This window comes from Choloepus didactylus, chromosome 19, assembly GCF_015220235.1.
Source record: "Choloepus didactylus isolate mChoDid1 chromosome 19, mChoDid1.pri, whole genome shotgun sequence".
NCBI lineage: Eukaryota > Metazoa > Chordata > Mammalia > Pilosa > Megalonychidae > Choloepus > Choloepus didactylus.
In genome coordinates, this window is record NC_051325.1 from 7,449,912 (window position 1) to 7,468,269 (window position 18,358).

Here is an 18,358-nt window from a genome sequence, read left to right on the forward strand (position 1 = left end):
GTACTATTGTCATTGAGTTGTAGGATTTCTTTACATATGTAAGATATCAGTCTTTTGTCAGATATATGGTTTCCAAAAATTTTTTCCCATTGAGTTGGCTGCCTCTTTACCTTTTTGAGAAATTCCTTTGAGGTGCAGAAACTTCTAAGCTTGAGGAGTTCCCATTTATCTATTTTCTCTTTTGTTGCTTGTGCTTTGGGTGTAAAGTCTAGGAAGTGGCCGCCTAATACAAGGTCTTGAAGATGTTTTCCTACATTATCTTCTAGGAGTTTTATGGTACTTTCTTTTATATTGAGATCTTTGGTCCATTTTGAGTTAATTTTTGTGTAGGGGGTGAGGTAGGGGTCCTCTTTCATTCTTTTGGATATGGATATCCAACTCTCCCAGCCCCATTTGTTGAAAAGACCATTATGGCTCAGTTCAGTGACTTTGGGGGCCTTATCAAAGATCAGTCGGCCATAGATCTGGGGGTCCATCTCTGAATTCTCAATTCGATTCCATTGATCTATATGTCTATCTTTGTGCCAGTACCATGCTGTTTTGGCAACTGTGGCTTTATAATAAGCTTCAAAGTCAGGGAGTGTAAGTCCTCCCACTTCGTTTTTCTTTTTTAGAGTGTCTTTAGCAATTCGAGGCATCTTCCCTTTCCAACTAAATTTGATAACTAGCTTTTCCAAGTCTGCAAAGTAGGTTGTTGGAATTTTGATTGGGATTGCATTGAATCTGTAGATGAGTTTGGGTAGAATTGACATCTTAATGACATTTAGCCTTCCTATCCATGAACATGGAATATTTTTCCATCTTTTAAGGTCCCCTTCTATTTCTTTTAGTAGAGTTATGTAGTTTTCTTTGTATAGGTCTTTTACATCTTTGGTTAAGTTTATTCCTAGGTACTTGATTTTTTTAGTTGCTATTGAAAATGGTATCTTTTTCTTGAGTGTCTCTTCAGTTTGTTCATTTCTAGCATATAGAAACATTACTGACTTATGTGCATTAACCTTGTATCCCGCTACTTTGCTAAATTTGTTTATTAGCTCTAGTAGCTGTATCGTCGATTTCTCAGGGTTTTCCAGATATAAGATCATATCATCTGCAAACAATGACAGTTTTACTTCTTCTTTTCCAATTTGGATGCCTTTTATTTCTTTGTCTTGCCGGATTGCCCTGGCTAGCACTTCCAGCACAATGTTGAATAACAGTGGTGACAGCGGGCATCCTTGTCTTGCTCCTGATCTTAGAGGGAAGGCTTTCAGTCTCTCACCATTGAGTACTATGCTGGCTGTGGGTTTTTCATATATGCTCTTTATCATGTTGAGGAAGTTTCCTTCAATTCCTACCTTTTGAAGCATTTTTATCAAAAAGGGATGTTGGATTTTGTTAAATGCTTTTTCAGCATCTATTGAGATGATCAATTGATTTTTCCCTTTTGACTTGTTAATGTGTTGTAATACATTGATTGATTTTCTTATGTTGAACCATCCTTGCATGCCTGGAATGAACCCCACTTGGTCATGGTGTATGATTTTTTTTAATGTGTCTTTGGATTCGATTTGCAAGTATTTTGTTGAGGATTTTTGCATCTATATTCATTAGGGAGATTGGCCGGTAGTTTTCCTTTTTTGTAGCATCTTTGCCTGGTTTTGGTATTAGATTGATGTTAGCTTCATAAAATGAGTTAGGTAGTGTTCCATTTTCTTCAATGTTTTGAAAGAGTTTGAGTAAGATTGGTGTCAGTTCTTTCTGGAAAGTTTGGTAGAATTCCCCTGTGAAGCCATCTGGCCCTGGGCATTTATTTGTGGGAAGATTTTTGATGACTGATTGGATCTCTTTGCTTGTGATGGGTTGGTTGAGGTCTTCTATTTCTTCTCTGGTCAGTCTAGGTTGTTCATATGTTTCCAGGAAATTGTCCATTTCTTCTACATTATCCAGTTTGTTGCCATACAGTTGTTCATAGTATCCTCTTATAATTTTTTTAATTTCTTCAGGATCTGCAGTTATGTCACCTTTTTCATTCATTATTTTGTTTATATGGGTCTTCTCTCTTTTTGATTTTGTCAGTCTAGCTAGGGGCTTGTCAATCTTGTTGATCTTCTCAAAGAACCAACTTTTGGTGATATTTATCCTCTCTATTGTTTTTTTGTTCTCTATGTCATTTATTTCTGCTTTAATCCTTGTTATTTCTTTTCTTGTACTTGGTTTAGGATTGGTTTGCTGTTCATTTTCTAGCTTCTTCAGTTGATCCACTAGTTCTTTGATTTTGGCTCTTTCTTCCTTTTTAATATATGCGTTTAGTGCTATAAATTTCCCCCTCAGCACTGCTTCTGCTGCATCCCATAGGTTTTGGTATGTTGTGTTCTCATTTTCATTCATCTCTAGATATTTAGCAATTTCTCTTGCTATTTCTTCTTTAACCCACTGATTGTTCAGGAGTGTGTTGTTTAACCTCCAGGTATTTGTGAATTTTCTAAGTCTCTGATGGTTATTGACTTCTAATTGTATTCCATTGTGGTCAGAGAATGTGCTTTGAATAATTTCAACCTTTTTAAATTTATTGAGGCTTGTTTTATGTCCCAGCATATGATCTATTCTGGATTAAGTTCCGTGAGCACTAGAAAAGTATGTGTATCCTGGTGATTTGGGATGTAATGTCCTGTATATGTCTGTTAAATCTCATTCATTTATCAGATTGTTTAGGTTTTCAATTTCCTTATTGGTCTTCTGTCTGGTTGATCTATCTATAGGAAAGAGTGATGTGTTGAAGTCTCCCACAATTATTGTGGGAACATCAATTGCTTCCTTTAGTTTTGCCAGTGTTTCTCTCATGTATTTTGTGGCACCTTGGTTGGGTGCATAGACATTTACGATTGTTATTTCTTCTTGCTGAATTGCCCCTTTTATTAGTATGTAGTGGCCTTCTTTGTCTCTCAAAACATCCCTGCATTTGAAGGCTATTTTATCTGAGATTAATATTGCTACACCTGCTTTCTTTTGGCTGTAGCTGGCATGAAATATTTTTTTCCATCCTTTCACTTTCAGTTTCTTTGTGTCCCTGTGTCTAAGATGAGTCTCTTGTATGCAACATATTGATGGTTCATTTTTTTTGATCCATTCTGCGAATCTATATCTTTTAATTGGGGAGTTTAATCCATTTACATTCAACGTTATAACCGTGAAGGCATTTCTTGAATCAGCCATCTTATCCTTTGGTTTATGTTTGTCATATTTTTCCCCTCTCTCTGTTAATATCCTTTATTGTACCCATACCGAATTTCTTTAGTGCTGAACCTTTCTCCATGTCTCTCTGTCCTTTCTTTGTTTCTCTGTCTGTAGGGCTCCCTTGAGTATCTCCAGTAGGGCAGGTCTCTTGTTAGCAAATTCTCTCAGCATTTGTTTGTCTGTGAAAAATTTAAGCTCTCCCTCAAATTTGAAGGAGAGCTTTGCTGGATAAAGTATTCTTGGTTGGAAATTTTTCTCACTCAGAATTTTAAATATATCGTGCCACTGCCTTCTCGCCTCCATGGTGGCTGCTGAGTAGTCACTACTTAGTCTTATGCTGTTTCCTTTGTATGTGGTGAATTGCTTTTCTCTTGCTGCTTTCAGAACTTGCTCCTTCTCTTCCGTGTTTGACAGTGTGATCAGAATATGTCTCGGAGTGGGTTTATTTGGATTTATTCTATTTGGAGTTCGCTGAGCATTTATGATTTGTGTATTTATGTTGTTTAGAAGATTTGGGAAGTTTTCCCCAACAATTTCTTTGAATATTCTTCCTAGACCTTTACCCTTTTCTTCCCCTTCTGGAACACCAATGAGTCTTATATTCGGACGTTTCATATTATCTATCATATCCCTGAGGTCCTTTTCGATTTTTTCAATTTTTTTCCCCATTCTTTCTTTTATGCTTTCATTTTCCAGTCTGTCATCTTCCAGGTCACTGATTCGTTGTTCAACTTCCTCTATTCTTGTACTATGAGTGCCCAGAATCTTTTTAATTTGGTCAACAGTTTCTTTAATTTCCATAAGATCATCCATTTTTTTATTTAGTCTTGCAATGTCTTCTTTATGCTCTTCTAGGGTCTTCTTGATCTCCTTTGTATCCCGTACTATGGTCTCATTGTTCATCTTTAGTTCTTTGAGTAGCTGCTCTAGGTGCTGTGTCTCTTCTGATCTTTTGATTTGGGTGCTTGGGCTTGGGTTATCCATATCGTCTGGTTTTTTCATATGCTTTATAATTTTCTGTTGTTTTTGGCCTCTTGGCATTTGCTGAACTTGATAGGGTTCTTTTAGGATCTGTAGACCAATTGAAGTCCTTATCTCTAATTTATCAGATCTACAGCTTCGTGGAGTACACTTTCTCTAACTAACCAGCAGGTGGCGTCCACGAGCCACCTGTTCTCCACAAGCCAGTTCTCCCCTGCTTAGCCTTTTTGGTGAGTGGGGGAGTGAGTCTTGTGGGGTCCAATTGGTGTACCAAGCTTGCGTGTGTAGTTGGTGTTGTCTGCCCTGTATATGGGGCTTGTTTCTGGGCAGTCAGGAAGGGGGGGTGGCTCCAACAATCAAATCTCCCTGGTGATCCTAGAGTTTTAAAGCTGCTGCAATAGTCTAATCCTTCAGTTTAGTCCTGCCACAGTTTGTCTCTGCCAGTGACCCAGAAGTCCTTGGTATTGGCGTATGGCTCCCGAGACTTGCAAGTGGGCCCCTCTTCCAGGCTGTGCACCCCGGGTCCTCTGTTGAGGGATGACTGTGCTATGTCTCAGGTGAGTGCCATCCCCCCAGGGCAGTTCTGGGCTGCTGGGCTGTGTAGGGAGGCTCCCAGTCTGCTGAAATGATGGCTGAATGGGGCTTTGTTAATTCACACTGCTCCACCTTCCCAACTCTGGGACAATCAGCTGAGGTTGCAGGGAAGGCTAATGTCCACACCCAGTTTTGTGGTGTGTGCTTATTATTTGAAGCCCTTCTGTCACACTGGGTTGTCTGGGGCAGCTCTGGGCTATGGGGCTGGCGACAGGCAGGAGTGTTTCCTGTCCACCAGGATGATGGCTGTGAGCGGACACCCCCCTTTTCTTGGGAAGTTGTGGTGTTTAGTGAATTTTCTCAGCCACTGGATTATTGCCTTTTGTCTCAGAGCTCTCTTAGTTCTGCTCTTGTCTTGACCTGCCCAAATTGCAAGTCTTTGAAGCTTTCTGTATTGGGCTTCTTAGAGTAATTGTTTTAGAAAAAGAAAAAAGGATTAAAAAAAAAAAAAAGGGCCCTCCTCAGAGATCTAATGGGTTATTGAAATGCTAAGAGACAAAGCAATTAGGGCCATTAAGGAAAGGTCCACAGGGCAGAGAGATCAGCTTTTCTTCGGGATTTGCATATGAGCCTCAGGGCCTGAGCTCTGCCCTTCCCCTTTCTATGTTCACCAGAACTCCAAAAATCCTCCGCTTTTATTTTGGAGTTTTTCGTGTTGTTTTTTTCTACACCTGTCTCCTCTCTGCTGGGCTGGCTGCTCTCAGATTCTCTGGTGTCTGGTCTCAGTCTATCTACAGTTGGAGTTTGGATCAGTAGAATGAGTTTCCGATAAGGGCTGCCACTGCAGTTCTCCCTTCTCCTTCCCGGAGCTGACAGCCCCTCCTCCCACGGGACTGAGCCTGGCAGGGAGGGATGCGGGTCCCCTGGCCACAAAAACTTACAGATTTCGCTGATCTCAGCAGTTCCACGTTTTCATGAGTGTTGTATGAAGTATGCCCAAAGTCAGATTTCTCTGTGGTGTCCAGTCCACGCAGTTCCTGGCTTTCTACCTACTTTCCTGGAGGAGTAACTAAAACATATAGCTCACTAGTCCGCCATCTTGCCCCGCCTCCCAGGTTGCATTTCAAAATGGCTTTTTCCCAGAATGTTCCTCTCTAGGCCACAGCTTGTCTTCAAAATGTCACTCTCAGTTGCTCTTGGGGTGTTTGTCTTCTGTTAGCTTCTCTGGAGCAAGAGTCTGCTTTCAACAGCCATCTTCAAACTGTCTCTCATCTGCATGTCCTCTCTTAGCTCCTGTGCATTCTTCAAAGTGTCCCTCTTGGCTGAAGCAAGCTTGCTCCTTCTGTCTGAGCTTATATAATGCTCTAGCAAACTAATCAAGGCCCACATTGGATGGGCAGGGCCACACCTCCATGGAAATTATCCAGTCAGACTTATCCCCCACAGTTGGGTGGGGTGCGTCTCCATGGAAACACTCAAAGAATTACAATCTAATCAACACTAATACATCTGCCCCCACAAGATTGCATCAAAGAGTATGGCTTTTTCTGGGGGACATAATACATTCAAACTGGCACATTTGGTTGCTGATATAGAGCATATATAGCCTCCTAGACAACACTGCTCCAGCCCTACAAGGTATTGCCATTTGGTTGGTGCCATAATTGTCTTCAAAAGTCCATTCCACCATTCTACCAATCCAGCTGGTTCAAGATGATGGGGAACATGGCAAGACCAGTGAATTCCACGAGCATGTGACCATTCCTGCACTTCATTTGCTGTGAAGTGGGTTCCTTGATCAGAAGCAATGCTGTGTGGAATACCATGACAGTGGACAAGGCATTCCGTAGGTCCAGGGATGGTAAGTTTGGCAGAAGCATTGTGTGAAGGGAAAGTAAATCTGTTTCCAGAGTGTCTATTCCAGTAAGAACAAAACATTGCCCTTTCCATTATGGAAGTGGTCCAGTGTAATCAACCTGTCATGAGGTAGCAAGCTAATCACCTCAGGACACGGTGCCACATCAGAGACTATGTGTTGGTCTCTGCCGCTGGCAGACTGGGCACTCAGTGGTAGCTTTAGTAGGATCAGTGTAGGTTAGCAGAAGTCCAAGTTGCTGAGCTCACGTATAATCTCCATCCCTACCACCATGGCCACTTTGCTCATGAGTCATTGAGCAATGTCTGGCATGACTGCAAAGAGGCCAACTGGTATCCACAGAATGAGTCAACCTATCTACTTGATTATTAAAATCTTCTGCTTAAATCACCCTCTGGTAAGTATACACATGAGACACAAATATCTTCATGGTTTCTGCCCATGTAGAAAAGTCTATCCACATACCTCACCCCTAGTCCTCCTTGTCACCAATTTTTCATTTCAAGTCTGTGACCATCCAACAAAACCACTAAACACACTCCATGAATTGCTACAGAAATGCCTCTAGCTATTTCTCTTTCTAAGCAAAATGAACAACTAGGTGCACTGCTAGACGTTCTGCCCACTGGAAGGATTTCCCTTCACCACTGTCCTTCAGGGGTGTCCCAGAAAGGGGCTGTAGAGCTACAGCTGTCCATTTCCAGATGGTACCTGTATATCATGCATAACTATCTATAAACCAGGTCTGAATTTTCTCTTCTTCAGTCAACAGGAGCTATGGACTGGGAGAGAGTAGCAATGTGGTAGTACTGGAGACCATGGGCATTTGGGTCATTTCCTCATGTAACTTACTTATGCCTTCAGGGCCCATTTGAGCCCAATCTTGTAAACAGTGCTTCCATTTGATGATGGGATACTGCTGTGCATGCCCAACTTTATGGCTTGGTGGGTCAAACAACACTCAGTTTGTAGTAGGCAACTTGGAATTCATGGCACCTTGGTGGCCCATGATTAAATGTTTCATCTCTACTAAGACTCAGTGGCAGGCCAAAAGTTGTTTCTCAAAAGAGTAGTTATCTGTAGAAAATGGCAAGGCTTTGCTCCAAAATTTTAAGGGTCTGCACTGTGACTCTCCTATAGGGGCCTGCCAAAGTCTCCAGACAGCATCTCTGTAATGGACACTTCAGGCATTATCAGATCTGCTGGATCATTTGGTCCAAGTGGCGGAGCAGCTTGCAAAGGGCCCTGGACCTGTTGCAGAGCCTCCTCTTGTTCTGGCTCCCACTCAAAACTAGCAGCTTTATGGGCCGCTTGGTAAAGGAGCCAGAGTAGCAAACCCAAATGAGGAATATATCCCCTCCAAAATCTAAACAGGCCAACTAGGCATTGTGCCTCTTTTTTGGTCATAGGAAGGGAAAAATGAAACATCTTCTTTACCTTAGAAGGGATATCTCAACATGTCCACATCACTGGACACCTAGAAATTTCACTGAGGTGGAATCCCCCTAAATTTCTGGTGGATTTATTTCCAACCTTCTGACACAAATGCCTTACTGATAAGTCTTGAGTGAGTAGTTGCTACTCTTGCTCACTGGGTCTAATCAACATGACATCATATCTTCAGTATAATGGATCAGTGTGATGTCTTGCAGGAGGGAGAAATGATCAAGGTCCCTGCGAACAAGATTATGACATAGGGCTGAAGAGTTGATATATCCCTGAGGCAGCACAGTGAAGGTATACTGCTGGCCTTGCCAGGTGAAAGTGAACTGTTTCTGGTGGTCTTTATTAACAGGTATTGAGAAAAAAAGCATTTGCCATATCAGTAGCTGCATACTGGATACCAGGGGATGTGTTGATTTGCTCAAGCAATGATACCACATCTGGAACAGTGGCTGCAATTGGAGTCACCACCTAATTAAGTTTACAATAATCCATGGTCATCTTCCTGTATGCATCTGTTTTCTGCACATGCCACATAGGAGAACTGAAAGGAAATATGGTAGGAATTGCCACCCCTGTTCCTCCAAGTCCTTGATGGTACCACTAATCTCTGTAATCCCTGTAGGAATACAGTATTGCTTTTGATTCACTATTTGCTAGGTACGGCAGTTCTCATGGCTTTCATCTGGCTTATCCTACTGTAAGAGCCCTCACAAGTCAGGGAACCAGCGTGGATTCTGCCAGTTGCTGAGTATGTCTGTGAACCCAGGGCCTGGACTCTGCCCCCTCCATGGTAAAAGTAAGTTATTGCATGTAGCTGCCCTCTTGACTGGGACATAAGTTAAAGGTCATGAGACCTCCCCAGAGGGGAGAAGAATGCGCAAATGGTATTATAAACAAAGCATTAAAACTCCCTTCCTCTGATCACTTTTGATAACAAATCTCCCCACCTTTATGTCACAAGACCCTGCTGAGACTGTTCTCATATCCTATGGAATGTCTTTGTCCTAACCCCTATAAAGCAACCCCTGATACCACTGACCCCCCCGCCCTTTGCAGAGCACTAACTTCCATCTTTCCTGGCCAACTGCTGCCATGGAACCATCTCCTCTCTGTAAGTCCTATTAAACTCATGTCTAACTCCATGCCTGGCATGTTCTTCAGTCTTAGGACTGAGCTGGGTTGGAACAATGTCTATTACAATTATGAATTCCAGAACTGAGGAAATAAACACAGAGTGGGCTCAGGGACCCACTGGACCCACTGTGAGATTGATCTGAGCTAAAACTCCATTGACCACCTGACTTCCATAAGGCCCTTCTCTGACTAGTGGACCTCAGTGATGTTTTAGGTCTCCTGGAATTAATCTCAATTCAGAACCAGTGTCCAGTAATCCCTGAAATGTCTGATTTCCTTTTCCCTAATGCAAAGTCACCCTGGTATAAGGCTATAGGTCCCTTTCGGGAAGGCTGGGAGGAAGATAGTGTAAATTTTTTTACAGTGTAGCAGGGTCCTTCCCTAAGGTGATCCAGCCTTCCCTTCATTCAGTGGGTTCTGGGTCTGTACTCTGTCTTGCCTGAGAATTGTTTGAAAGGCCATGACTTTCATTCACTTGACTTACTCTTCTGCTTATACAGATCAAGTATTTAGTAGACTACCCATCTATTTTACTTCCAGGCACCCCATGATCAACTAACCAACATGATAGGTCTCTGCAAGTCAGACTATTCTGATTATTGCTTTGATTCAGCTGCCCTTTATGGTAGCCACACCCATCTTGTCTTTGGAGTTTAAGTGCTGCCACTGGCTCTTGGCAACCCAGATTCCACTCATCCCTTCTGTATTAAAATATCCAAGTGTAGTGACAGCAGTTGCCACAGTAGTATCTGACCTACAGAGAACAGCAACCACAGAGGTCTTCATGGATGATGGAATTAGCCTTCCAATTTATTCCTCATGGTCATGGTGAAAAGTGTGTCCCCTGGACATTCCTGGGGTAGGTGAGCAAGTCTTACCTGACAAATCCACTCTAACATTCCAATCTGTCTAAGTCTTTGGATCCATTAATCTGTATCATATTGGGGCAGTACTGGCATTTCAGTTTCATTTAATATAGGCTACCTTTTTGTCCATGTTTCAGCCAACCAACCAACCAAATTTTCAGTGCTCTTTCTAATCCCTCAAGCTACAGCAATGAATCCAGAATATCTGCTTAGTGGCCCCATATCAATAAACTCAGCTCATTTGTTTTCCTGCCATCTTTATCCCACTCCTTTTATATCCAGTGCCATACATATTCCCTTGATTTCTATCTGCATTAATCGGAAAAATCATGCAGTTCTTTTGGAGCATAGCACATCTTCTCATGGGTCACACTTCATACCTCACCTTTTGGAACCTGTTGGGACTTCAGTCTAGTTATAGTTCTGGATGAAAAGAGGGGTGGTGGGTGTGGGTCATGAGAGGAATTAATGTCTTGCAAGTCGACTACCTCAGGGCATTCCTTTACAGTTTCATTTGGTGAAACAGGGATTTTTAATCTCTTCAGATGGGGGTGTGAGGGCTGTTTCCTCTGGGGAGGCAAGTAAAGGTTTTTCAGGCAAAGCAGGGTTAATTTATTCAAAAGAAGTAGGTAGGATGGATGAGTCCTCAGGGGTTGACCACTACAGATTTATCTGGCAATGAAGACTCAGAAGAATTTCTGGATTAAGTGTCCCCACAGCCCACATATTCCCATTCCAATTTTCAGGATCTCATTTCTTTCCAATTAGTGACTATTTTAACTGCAGACACCCTGCAAGGTTGGGTATTCCATTTCTATTGTAACTCAGCCACTTGCACAATGAGACTCTGGGTCTGTTTTTTCAGAAATCTTGAGTTTGTGGATACAAGAAATAACTTTTTTCAGGGCACACATAGAAACTGTCATGTCCTTCATGTGGCATTTGACCTAGGAATCTGAAACCTTGAGCTCATCCCTATAACAACTTTATCCAGCATATTTAGGTACAAACAGCCAACATTCACAAGTTCACAAAGCTCTGCTCATATGTCAAATACAGATATCAAATATCTCTCAGAGAGAGAGAAGGAGAGAGATTTATTATAACTGGTTCATGCAACCATGGATATTGGCAAGTCCAAATTCTGTAGCTCAGGCTGCAGATTGGAAAGTCTGATGAAGGGGATGCTGAATTCACCAGGAGGAGCTCCAAGTTGGAAACACCTAGGAGAAGCTGGCTGGCTGAAGTAGAGATGGAAACTCTTTCTGACTGCTGAAATCCTTAGTTGTCACTTTGAGGCCTCCAACTGACTGGATAAGTAGACTCCTCTTACTGCTGAAGGCAATCTCCTTGTTGGTTGTAGATGTAATCAGCCCTAGTTCCACTCAACAGACTAATGATTTAAATCCCTAGCTAAAATACCCTCACAGTAACTATCAGGCCAGTGCTTGCTTGACCAAACAACTAGATACCAAACCTAGCCAACTTGACAGATGAAATTAACCATCACATTCCCTTTCCACAGAAGATACCATACTACATACTTAAAGAGCTTCCTCATTATTTCCTAAATTTATACAGGATTCTTTTTATGGGTGTTCTATGCTTTTAAAAACATCTCTTTTCCTATTGATGAGCATTTCCAACCTTTTCCTATCACAAACAAAGCAAATATGAGTAACGTTTTACATATGCAATTTCATACATATACAGCTTACATGAGAATAAACTCCCACAAATAGGATTGCTCAGTCAAAGGGTATATGCATTGATAATTTGGATGACTTTTGCCAAAGTATACAGGAAGTATAATAATTTATATTACCACCAGAAATTTACGGGAGAAACTATCCAACCCCCACCCCCAATCCTTGCTGATAGTGTTGTTTCCAGTTTGGGACTACTATAAATAAAGATGCCAGAAAAACATATGTCTTTTAAGGACATATTTTTTTTCTTTTATGTAAATAACTAGGAGTGGACCACTTGGTAGGTGTATATTTAATTTTTTAGGAAACCGCCAAACTGCCTTCCAAAGTGGTTGTGCATTTTATATTCCCACCAGCAGTATATAAGTATATAAAAGTTCCAGTTTCTCTATATCCTTGCTCACACTTGTTATGATCAGTCTTTTTAAATTTAATCATTCTAATACATGCATAGTAGTATCTCATGGTTTTAATTTGCATTTCCCTAATGACTAATGATGTTGCATATCCCATTGCATGCTTATTTTGCATCTGCATATCTTCTTTGGTCAAGCATCTCTTCAAATCTTTTGCCCATTAAAAAAAAACTGGATTGCTCATTATCTTATTAGATCTTGAGAATTCTTTATATATTCTGGATACTATGAGATAATGCTTTGCTAAATATATGGATATTATGAGATAATGCTTTGCTAAATTTTTCACCCAGTGAGAAAGTTGTCTATTATTTCAGCTATTGTTTTGAGGAACAGACATTTCTAATTTTGATGAAATCCAATTTATTCATTTGTTCTGTTATGCTTTTGGTGCTGGATCTGAGAAATCTTTTCCTACCCAACATCACAAAGATTTATTTTCCTGTTTTATTCTAGAAGTTTTATAGCTTTAGAATTTATACTTAGGTCTACAATCAAATTTTAGTTAACTTGTAAATATAGCGAAAGGTATGGCTCCAAGTTCACTTTTTTTTTTTTTTGACATATGAATATTATATTGTTCCAGCGCCATTTGCTGAAAAGGATGTCCTTTCTCCACTTCATTGCCTTTGCACATTTGTCAAAAATTAGGTGTCTATATAGGCGTGGGTTTATTTCTGGATTCTCTAGTCTGTCCCATCAATCTATGTTTCTATTCTGATGCCAATATCATGCTATTTTCATAAGTGTATCCTTATAACAATTCTTGAAATAGGTCATGTTAATGCTCCAAGTTTGTTCTGGCCATCTGAGGTCCCTTGTTTTTCATATGAATTTTAATATCAGTTTTTAGGATCAATTCTACAAAAACAAACAAACAAAAACCTGCTGGAATTTTCACTGGATTATATTGAATCTAGATTTCAATTTGGGAAGAACTGACCATCTTAATAATACTGAGCCTTCCAACCTATAAGCAAGGTTTAACTGTAACCCATAACATTCTTGGAAATTATCTTTATCTTCTTTCCTTCACCTTAGCAATATTTTGTAGTTTTCAGTGCACAGGCCTGCCACATTCTTTGGTCAGATTCATCCCTGCGCATTTCATATTTTTGAAGATGAGAAGAGCTTTTTGGGGTGTTTTGTGTTATAAGAATTGTTTAAAATGGAGAGTGATGATGATTGTACAGCAAAGTGAAGATAATGTAAGACACTGATTGTTTATCTTGGACAGAATATATGCTATGTGAAATCAGGAACTGCTGACTTAGTAAGTCAAGCCCTTGATCTTGAGGCTATCTCTTGTGAAACTTATGGCTGTAAAAAGGAGGCTAATCCTTCCTATAATTATGCCTAAAAGGCACCTCCAAAGAACCCCTTTTGTTGCTCAGATGTGGCCTTTCATTGTCTAAGCCCAACTCTGCAAATAAATTCACTAACCTCCCCCTTATGTGGAACATGACTCCCAGGAGAGTGAATCTCCCTGGCAGCATGGGACACAATTCCCAGGAATGAGCCTGGCCCTGGCATTGAGGGATTGAAAATGCCTTCTTGACCAAAAGGGGGAAAAGAAAGGTAATAAAATAAGGTTATAGTGGCTAGGAGATTTCAAATAGAGGTGAAAGGCTATCCTGAAGGTTACTCTTATGCAAGCCCCAGCTAGATATCCCAAATGGTCACAGTATGCCAAGCCCTAGCTAACAGTAGTCCCAAAATACCCAGGTTCCTATCTGAGATGCTATAAAAGTTTCACTCACTAAGTTTATTTTTCAGAAACTTAAATCCTCCAGAATGTTCTTATGCCAGAGAAGTCCTAACACCCAGAGGCAACAGCCTCTTCAAGAATATCACCAGATGCAGCCCCTTTCCCCATAATGTCAACACCCTTTCTCAACATCAACAAGTTAGGGTGGTCACTGCCTAGACATCTCTGAAGATTGAACAAGTGATTAAACGAGAGGAAGGGGTAGCAACAGACAAGATAGGATTTAACAAAGGATTATGAATACTGAATCTTTATATAAATATTTTTTTAGATGCTAGGGTATTAAAATAGTTACAAGGAAATAACTGAAATGCTGGAACTGTAACCCATAACATTCTTTGAAATTTGCTCTATGGCTACTTGTTAAATTGTACTTTGAAAGTTATCACCTTTCTGCATATATGTTATATTTCACAATAAGGAAATAACTGAAATTGTGGAACTGTAACCCATAACATTCTTTCAAATCTGCTAACTACTTGTTAAACCATACTTTGAAAGTCATCACTGTTCCGTATATATATTTCACAATAAAACTGTATTGAAAAACCTATTAGTATAGAAGTACAGGCCACATGTGTCCCAGAATTCCCTGGGAGCTCCCCTTTACCCCCATGGCCCTGCACTTTGAGGTGCTATTAGCTCCTGCCCTTTGGCAGTCACAACCTGTCCTCCCCAGGAAGTGTAGGTGGATTTGTCTTCTGGAGCCAGGGCACACCTAGACATCCCATCATCACTCTCCAGATCCAGTGCCAGAAGGGAAATGGAGCAATTCTCTGTGCAGCTTGGACTGCACCCCCTCATTTTTCAGTGAGCGCAGTAGTTCTGGAATGTGCCTTATTGTGTCCCACTTTTGTAACCTTTGAGCTTACTTGCAGACATTCGATATCCTAAAGCTCTTCCTCCAGTACATGACACAATCTCTCTCTTTCACATGCAGACTCACACACTCACTCACACGCATACCTGTGTATGAGTGTGGGAGGAGAGGGGGAAATGTATGATTTGCAAAAAAAGAATCAATCAAGTTGTTTTCTACCCTCTTTCCCTGAACTTAAAATGGATAGAAAATAATTTTCATATTTTTCTTTTATATATATATATATATATATATATATATATATATATATATATATATATATTTGCCTTTGTTCCACATCAGCCCTTGATAAATTTAAATGAAGAGGAGGTAAAGAGGTAAAGTAGGAAGGGAGGAAAGGAGAGAAAAGGTGCAATTCTCTGCAGCCTGTAACCACGAGGCAGTCACGCTGCGTGGGTTAAATCAACCCAAGGCATGGCCGTTCGGAGAAGTTTGGTCATCATAGAACAACCCATGGACATAACTGGAAAGCAAACACATGCGGTTGTTCTAGTTTCAGTAATATTTTAGCTTAGGGTACAGCATGTGAAGACTGCCTGTCAAGGGGCATTCTTTTCAATTTTGAGAAAACTGAAGCTATAATAAATAAACAGACCATCTCAGCATTACCCATCCCTGGTGCCTCTCAAGAGTGAGGATAGAATTTGAAAGCCTGTGGTCATTTTTTACCTTAATCCCTTCCTTCTGTCTGTACATCTCACACAGTTTCCCTGGGCAAACACAAAGTCTCAGACCATGGTTGGTCCTCTGGGAGGTCAGCCCCAGTGCCCTGGATTGAATACAGAGCTCACTGCCTTTCCAATTGGCAATAAAATAAAATAAAATAATAAAATAAAATAATAAAATAAAATAAAATAAAATATAAAATTAAATTAAAATAAAATAAAAAATAAAATAAAATAAAATAAAATATTGACTCCTTCCTTTCTAGTCTGGAGGTATTTTACTTATTTTTCTTGTCTGATTGCACTGGTTAGAACTTGAATTCGAGCCTGCCTTCTGATCTTAGGAGAAAAGCATCCAGTCTTTCGCCATTAAGTAAATGTCAGCTATTGGATATTTTTTGTAGATGTCCTTTATTGAGTTGAAGAAGTTCTTTCCTATTTCTAGTTTACTGAGTTGTTTTCTTTTTTTTTTTTTTAACAAGAATGGAAGTCGGATTTTTATCATATATTTTTTTCTGCATCTGCTGAGATGATCAGTGTTAAAACTATCCCTGCATTCCTGGCATAAACCCCATATACACTCAGACATGATATATTATCATTTTCATTGGCTTTGATTTGCTAAAATTTTGTTTAGAATTTTTGCCTCTGCTCATGAGGGATATTGATCTACAGTCCTTTTCTTGTCATATCTTTAGTCTTGGTATCAGTGTTAATTCTGGCCTCATAAAATGAGTTGAGAAATAGTTACTTCTCTTCAGTTTTTTTGGAAGTTTGTGTAAAATTGGTATTATTTCTTTCTCAAATGTTTAGTAGAAGATACCAGTTAAGCCATCTTGACCTGGAGTTTTTTTAATGGGAAAGTTAATTACAATTTCAATTTCTTCAAGAGGGCTACACTGTTTACCCATTTCTGCTGGAAGGAGCTGAGGTCATTTGTGGCTTACCTATTTGATCTAAGCTATTGAATTTATTTGTATAAAGCTGTTCACAATATTCCCTTATGCATAGATTCTGTTGTGATGTCATTGATCTTATTCCTGATACTGGTAACTTTTTTCCTCCTCATTTTTAAAAAAAATATCTGGCTAGAGGTTTAACAATTTTTATTAGTCTTCTCAAAGAACCAGCTTGTGGCTTTTTTGCTATTATTTGTTTTCTTATTTTAGGGGTCGGCAAACTTTTTCTGTATTTTAGACTTTGTAGGCTACGCAGTCTCTTTTACAACCACTCAGTGCTGCTATTGTAGCAAAGAAGCAGTCACAGGCAACATGTAAAAGGATGGGTGTGGACATGTGCCAGCCAAACTTTGTTCACAAAAACAGGCCACAGTACTTGGTTTAACATGCTGCATGTAGTTTGCAAACCCATTTTATTTTCTTGATTTCTGTTTTGACCTTCGTTATTTTCTTTTTTCTGCTAACTTTGGGTTTAATTTATTCTTGTTTTTCTAGTTACCCAAGGTGAAAGCTGAGATCATTAATTTGAAGACTTTCTTTTTTTCTAATACTGATCTTTAGTGCTATGAATTTTCCCCTAAATTTTGCTTAGCTGCATCCCATACATTTTGATATGTTGTATTTTCATTTTCATTCCTCCAAGTTCTTCTACTCATGATTTTTAGGAGTGTGTTATTTGGTTTCCAAATATTTGGAGATTAACTTGATTTCTATTTTAATTCCATTGTAATCAGAGAACATACTTTGTATACCTGAAGCCTTTGAATTTATTGAAACTTGTTTCAAGGCCCAGAATATGGTATCTCTTGCTAAATGTTTCCTGTAACTTGCTTCTGCTACTGTTGGGTGATGGGCTCTATAAATGTCAGTTGATTGTTAGTGTCATTTAAGACTGTAAAATTCAATCTCGGAGGCGGGGCAAGATGGCGGACTGGTGAGCTGTATGTTTTAGTTACTCCTACAGGAAAGTAGGTAGAAAGCCAGGAACTGCGTGGACTGGACACCACAGAGCAATCTGACTTTGGGTATAATTCATACAACACTCATGAAAAATTGGAACTGCTGAGATCAGCGAAATCTGTAAGTTTCTGTGGCCAGGGGACCCGCACCCCTCCCTGCCAGGCTCAATCCCGTGGGAGGAGGGGCTGTCAGCTCCGGGAAGGAGAAGGGAGAACTGCAGTGGCAGCCCTTATCGGAAACTCATTCTACTGATCCAAACTCCAACCGTAGATAGACTGAGACCAGACACCAGAGAATCTGAGAGCAGCCAGCCCAGCAGAGAGGAGACAGGTGTAGAAAAAAACAACACGAAAAACTCCAAAATAAAAGGGGAGGATTTTTGGAGTTCTGGTGAACATAGAAAGGGGAAGGGCAGGGCTCACGCCCTGAGGCTCATACGCAAATCCCTAAGAAAAACTGATCTCTCTGCCCTGTGGACCTTTCCTTAATTGCCCTAATTGCTTTGTCTCTTAGCATTTCAATAACCCATTAGATCTCTGAGGAGGGCCCTTTTTTTAAATCCTTTTTTCTTTTTCTAAAACAATTACTCTAAGAAGCCCAATACAGAAAGCTTCAAAGACTTGCAATTTGGGCAGGTCAAGACAAGAGCAGAACTAAGAGAGCTCTGAGACAAAATGCAATAATCCACTGGCTGAGAAAATTCACTAAACACCACAACTTCCCAAGAAAAGGGGGGTGTCCGCTCACAGCCATCATCCTGGTGGACAGGAAACACTCCTGCCTGTCGCCAGCCCCATAGCCCAGAGCTGCCCCAGACAACCCAGTGTGACGGAAGGGCTTCAACTAACAGGCACACACCACAAAACTGGGTGTGGACATTAGCCTTCCCTGCAACCTCAGCTGATTGTCCCAGAGTTGGGAAGGTGGAGCAGTGTGAATTAACAAAGC